Source organism: Triticum aestivum, chromosome 3A, assembly GCF_018294505.1.
Source record: "Triticum aestivum cultivar Chinese Spring chromosome 3A, IWGSC CS RefSeq v2.1, whole genome shotgun sequence".
In the NCBI taxonomy this organism is placed as follows: Eukaryota; Viridiplantae; Streptophyta; class Magnoliopsida; order Poales; family Poaceae; genus Triticum; species Triticum aestivum.
Window position 1 is genome coordinate 78,946,951 of NC_057800.1, and position 6,757 is coordinate 78,953,707.

The window sequence follows — 6,757 nt, forward strand, 5'->3', positions numbered from 1 at the left end:
GCAGGGCACCCCAAGAGAAAAAAGAGGTTCCAGGAGTTGGACAAATTAGGGTTAGACAGACAAGTCTATAGCTCTCAAGATAGAGCACCCTTATAATCGTGATCATCATCATCAATATCAATGAAGTAGGATGTAGGCTAGGATGTAGGCTTTTACCTCCACCGTGAGGGGTCGAAACTGTGTAAAAACCTCGCGTCTCTCGTCCCACTCAACCCCTCTCAAGTTACCACATCGATGCGTTGGCCTCATGACTAAGTCCTGACATAAAAGACATCTGCCATGACAAATCCACGACAGTTGGCGCCCACCGTCAGCATGCATGGTGATGATGAGTTCTTGAAGGAATCTCTTCCAGGGATCGAGAAGTTCGTAATTTTCTAGATGAAGAAAGACTGGTTTGAAAGGATCTGTATCAGCCTTGAAGTTGATCAGTCCAGATTTGCAATAGGTGAGATTTAAGTTCAAGAGAAATTAGGGTTGCTCATGAACATGATGCGGCAATCGGTCGAATCTGAAGACAAATCGATATCTGTTACAGCGGCCGCCTTACGGACTGAGACAAACATTGGATTGACCGGTTCCATATTGATCTTCCGCGCCGCCCAGTGCCGGCTCTGTTTGGATTTCGCCGGTTGTACCCACTCCATCTCACCCACGGATTCTGTTTTCTGCTCCGCCGGATCACGCCCGCTGGTTCCACCCGCCCCTGCTGACGCGGATTCGATCCGGTCTCGCTCCGAATCGCCTCCGAGTTGCCGCTCGCCTTGGGTTGAGCCGCCTCCGCTTGGCCCTGAGTAATCAAAAGCCGCAGAAGTCGCTGCAAGTGGAGTCGCCTCGGCCTCGTTTGACCATCACCTTGCGCTACAACCGGCCTCCCCACGAGTCTCGAGCCGCCGCAATCCACCCGCCGGCTTTTGCTCCGCGCTGAGCCGCCTCACCGGGGACGCCTCACCCCGTCCGCAACCGCCACGGTACCGCCTTAAGCCGCCGACCTGTCGTCTCCTTCACTGGCGTTGGCTCCGAGCCTCCACCGTGAGCTGCACTCTTTCTTTAAATCACTAGCGTGTTGAGCCGCCGCTCCGTGCCTGCCGAGTTGCCGCGGGCTTGCTTCGGCCGCCACTATAAGCTGCCGCCGCATCAAACACAGCAGCGCCAAGCTGCCGTCTGCCTCAAATCGTCGGATCCCCTCTGACATGGCCGCTGGTACGCCCTCACGCCTGCCTGAGCCTCCATCGCGCGGATTCACCTCATTCGCATCTGTTGATGATATTCCATTGGGGAATTGTGTGGCTGGGTGCTGTTTGCATGTATGAGGATAAGTGGCTGGGCGCCCTTGAGTTATGGATGTCCGGATGCACATCAGGATTGCGCTGCTGCTGTTGACTCCGCCAGGCTGCTGCGAGCCGCCATTTTGTTGACCTATCTTCGTCGTGGCTCGCCTCATTGGTTTGCCGCTTTGCTATTGGAGTGCTAAATAATGTTGATGGTTCTTCGGAAGAGTTGCGGAATAACTGTGTTAATGACGACGACAGAGTACTTTCGCAGGTTATCAAGTTTGTCTTCACCAATATCTACTGGAGCTGAACTGACCCTGATTGCAGTTGGGTTGAATAATGGGAGCACCGGGCAGACCCCGTACGTAAATACATTTTGAACCATCCGTGAGTACAGGTTGGAAGTGTAACCTGGGGCGAATTTTTGCACTGATTTCGATAATATCACCCGGCAGATTATGCTTATGCTTAAAAAATACAGAGTGAAAAACATTGTTGCGGTACAGCATGGTTTCCGCATATTTATTGAAGATCATTTAGCAGAAGCGCCGCTTAATAGACATGTCCAAAATATCAATCTTATTGATGGCAGCCTCTTAGGAGTTTCTCATGACGGGCAAGTATTTCAGACATTGTCAAGGACATCCAGGCAGGAGGTTAAAACATGTTCTTTGCGCTAAGTGGGATTGGAATTCATGCTGGAGCTGACGCGATACATGCCAAGTGGCAGAAGAGAAAATTGAAAGTGTCGATTATTGGTCTTTCAGACATAGTTTATAATGACATACTACTGATGGACAAGACATTTGGATTTGATACTGCAATGAAGTGAGCAGGTGGACATTTTCCTAGTTATCCACGGATTCTACATACGGATCATCTGTCGTCTGAATAAATCGGGACAATTGTTCACTGCAAGAGCGATGGTCATATCACGGATGTATAGCTCGCCACCATTATCATGAGCTAGCATATGACTTTGCCATAATGCTCAAGATTGTATGTGCAAGCTGTGGCCTGTGTGGCCCAGTCTACATCAACATGACGCGACTGACTCACCTGTCCGCACGGCTTACCGCGCCTGCAAATTGACTCGCTCATCTATGCGGTTTACTGCGCCTGCGATTGACTCGCCTATCGGCACTGGCTTACAACTCCGCGGTCGACTCATCTGACTGTGCTGCCTCTGATGCTGCGACGTCTTTACCATCTGTCTCTCGCGGTCTAGTCTACATCAACACACCGGAGCTGCACCTGTCTACATGAGTTGTGAGCGCATGCAAGTTGCCGCTCCTGCAGACCGGTTTTGTTCCAACAATTCTGGAGCAAATTATCATATATCATCAGTCTCCGTTTTTACCGGATGGCTCAATGGACAGGCACACAGGTCACCATCACTACTATTTGATTAACTTCAACAGCCAGCTGGGATGAACCGTTGGCCAAATTATTGACACAAATCGTATGGTGTCATTTATAACCCGCCTAGCTTCAACACACATTAAAGTGTTCCGCTGTTCGGCTATATGCCGGTTTATATCACGACCAAGTATGAAGAATCTCAAGCCAACTCCTCGAGTCGTCTTAAGACTCAGGGGCTACATGGACATGGCTCAGTAAATGTTGCCAGTTTAAGCAGATTCAAAAACTCTGGGTCATTGGAGGGAAGATAACCCGGTCCCGGAGGCTAGTGCTATATTGTTGAAAATTTGCAAGCCATCAGAAAATTTCCGGCTTAAAATGAAGAATTCCGGTGTAAAATCCGGCTCAAGGGAAATCTGTCTCTCACAAAGTTTTGAAGCTCTCAATATCCGGTTTAAAATTCCGGTTCAAAAAGAATTCATCTCTGGCAAGTTTGAGTTCTTAGAAAAATTAAAGGTTGTCAAAGAGAACTTGCTGCCATGATGCGCTGTTCAAACATGGGTATCCTGCCTTAGGGGCTCATCTTATTATGGTCACTTGGGAGCTTCCTGCTCACTGAGCATAGCTATGCTTACCCTCTTGGCCCGGCTTGTACGCCTTGATTACAAATAACATGGGGGGCTTCCTGTTCACTAAGCATATCTATGACTACCCTACTGATCCAGCTTGTACGCCTTGATTGCAAATAACTTGGGGGTTTTCTGCCCAAGTTGAATTGTTACCAAAGAGAACTTGCTATGATGTGCAGTTCAAACATAGGTAACCTACCTTGTTGGCATGTTAAAAATTACTTGGGGATTCCTGCTCATTGAGTGTGGCTATGACCACCCTGCTGATCCGGCTTGTATGGCTAAAATGAAATATTACTTGGGGGCTCTTTGTTAATGGACAGAGCTTTGTTGACCCTTGTAATAGGCTTGGACGCCAGGTGTATTTACCAAAAAATCCGGGTTATCCTGCCTTTGTAAGTTTGCCACTCCGCCCAGGTAATCCTGGAATGACTCGCCGCACTCTTGACAGACAATCTTATAAAGACCCTGAACTTGTCAAAGTTAAAACGATGATGTGGTCATGTGAGGCCCGACTTACAAGGTTTGAATGAAGGCTTAACTCAGCGGCTGTGCTGCCCTTGAACAACACTTGACTTTGAGGCTTGGTAGCCTATGAAAGCCTAGTTTTTTATTTATATTTGACTTGAACATTTTTTGGAGGTTCATCTCTTGTGACATGTTAATACATGGTTGAAAACCAATGAGGGCTATGTTGCCTTATGGTTCTTATATGAATCTATCCGGAGTTTATTAACCCGGCTTGGCTTTGGACTTTAAGTCGCCAGTATATGATGATTTTTGTGCTTTATGCTCTGGCTCTAAGCTTTGGGATATTACCCCTTACTACATGTGGCATGATAAGCCGGCAGTATGAATTTGTGGATAGGGCGATGTGCTCTACATCTTTGGGCTGTTACCCTTACTGCATATGGCACTGTAAGCCGGCAGTATGAGCTGATTTCATAGACCATGTAGCCTTGATTATATGACTCATTATTGAGCATCTTTGGGTTTGATAACCCGCCCTGATAGCAGACTTTAAGTCACCAGGATATTTTGTCTTGAGCAATCAAAATGATGACATTTCATGACTCCGGGTTGATACTGGCCCCAGATTATGATTATCATGGCATCACCATGGTATCAATCTACAAGTATGTCTTTCAATAATGGTATGCATATGTTGGGTTTGGTAAACCGCCCTAGCTTTGGACGTTAAGTCGCCAATATATATTTGGATTGCGCCATTGGAATGATGCGCTTATAAATCTTTGGTATTGACACCCTCACTGGATATGGCGATGTGAGCCGGCAATTTGAGCCAATCTTCCAGGTATATTTTTAAATTGTTGGATGAATATGCGAGGTTTGATAACCCGCCCTAGCTTTGGACGTTAAGTCGCTAGTATATTTTGAATTGCGCCATTGGAATCATGCGCTTATAAATCATTGTATTGTTACCTTCACTGGGTATGGCAATGTAAGCCAGCAGTATAAATCAATCATACAAGTATGTTTTCCTGGTTATATGAATATGCGAGGTTTGATAACTCGCCCTGGCTTTTAACTTTAAGTTGCCAGTATGTTTAGGCTTGAATGGCCTTAATGCTAGTCTTTTCCATAATTTCATAAGACTATATTATGTTTGGGTTGTTACCCGCCCTGGCTTTTGACGTTAAGTCGCCAGGGCATATGTTGTTTAAACTCTGTGTAGGATTTGCAGAGCTATGACTTACATAAATGATTAACTTCAAGCCAATCATCAAGAATTGAAATTGGTGTTTCAAAAGGGTTATCAATTATTGATTTTCACAAAGGCTATAAGCTGCCGGGTTACAAAAATCCTGGATTACAATGGATGCGCATTAAATCGCCATCGGCCAAGAGCCACTGAGTATTTAAACTCCGGATTTACTTGTCAACCGATAAGGTATTCAAATCTTTAATAGCCAAACTTGTCTGGATTGTCATGATGATATTGAATGATTGAGATTTTTCATAACGGATTATATTATTCAAATCTTGAATAGCCAACATGGCTGGATTTTTGTTATGGTTATCAATAACCAGTATTATGATTGAGGTTTTCAAAGTCGCTTCAGCGCAATGGCTATTATTTTATCAATGGATATGATTTATTCTACAATGGAAGGAATAGTCCCGAGTCGCTGCAGGCTTACGACCCGACACTTGGGGGCTACATTATTCAAGTTGAGATTACATCAAATATGAAGGTCCCATGTCACTGCCAGCATGCACCATGGCACTTGGGGGCTAATGCAAAGTCATTTTTTGCTCACCTTATTGAAGACCCGACTCATCACATTGTAATGAACCGTCCCTTGGGGGCTACTAATTGCTCCTATCAAAAATTTAAAGTACACAAGCTTTAATCTATTATATTGAAGGGTCCATTGCTCAGTTAGTAAAGCACAAGACTCTTAACCTTGTGGTTGTGGGTTCAAGTCCTATGATGGAGGCTACATCATATGATGTTATTTTCAATGATCATATCTGCAAAGTCCCTGCTCATTATTGCATAATGACCCGGACCTTGGGGGCTACACTGATTGAAGTTTTTATGAGCATAAGGCAATTACAAGTCCTAGGTTGCTGCAAGCATGACAACCCGGCACTTGGGGGCTACATATGTGGAATATTCAGTTTTGCCTAGTGATTGAGATGAACAACTTGGATTTCTTCAAGGTTGCAACATTTATATTGAAGCAAGTCTTAAGCTGTTACTACGCTCCTTTCTTAAGACTTGGGGGCTACAAGTGATATGCATATAAGGGAGGTACACTTTCAAGCTTAATGTTAGCAACAATTATGACCCGGTGCCATCAAACCGGAATTTTTGGCGATGATAAACCGGCAAGTTCTACATCTTCAAGCCGGCTGAAAATCAGATGAGTATATCAAGACCAATATTTTTTTATTAAGCATTGGAAGCTGAGTCAAATGGATTATGTTTTACAATATTTTTCTACAATGAGCAAATGTCAACAAATTGACTATGAAGCTAGACTATTGACCCATAATTTTTAGAAGAAGTGCCCGGATTTTTTGCATTGGCAAAGTTTGAACATATCTGCCAAAAGAGATTTGCTATGAGTTCATGGGCACATATCAAGAAGGAAATGACAAGGACTTAAAGATGATCAGGTGCCAGTTTAGAAAAACTTTTAACCCGGAGCGCAACCTATCAAATATGTTCTTGTGTTTATTTTGCAGGATGAGTTTAACATGGATAAATCCAAATTAAACTGGGGGCCAATGTCGAGGATATACCCCGCGGTGTAATCTGGCCAGATGTATGACCCGGCCGGCCCTTGGCTACTCACTGGTGACCTACTCTGACCCGGCGACTGACTAGTAACCCGCCCAGACTTGGCGGTTCATTGGTGACCCGGCAGGCGGGTCAGAATAGCGACAAGACCCGGTGGTGCAGAAGGTGGCTCATGGAAGGCCGACTCAAGTTTTGGTGGGCCGGTTTAAGGCATGAGGAAT

The 6,757-nt window shown here is 45.2% G+C and overlaps 1 pseudogene; it reads left to right on the top strand.

Moving 5' to 3' along the window:
- The first annotated feature begins 1,193 nt into the window (after positions 1–1,193).
- Positions 1,194–2,106, top strand: LOC123056803 (ATP-dependent 6-phosphofructokinase 5, chloroplastic-like; annotated as a pseudogene).
- The last annotated feature ends 4,651 nt before the right edge of the window (positions 2,107–6,757 follow it).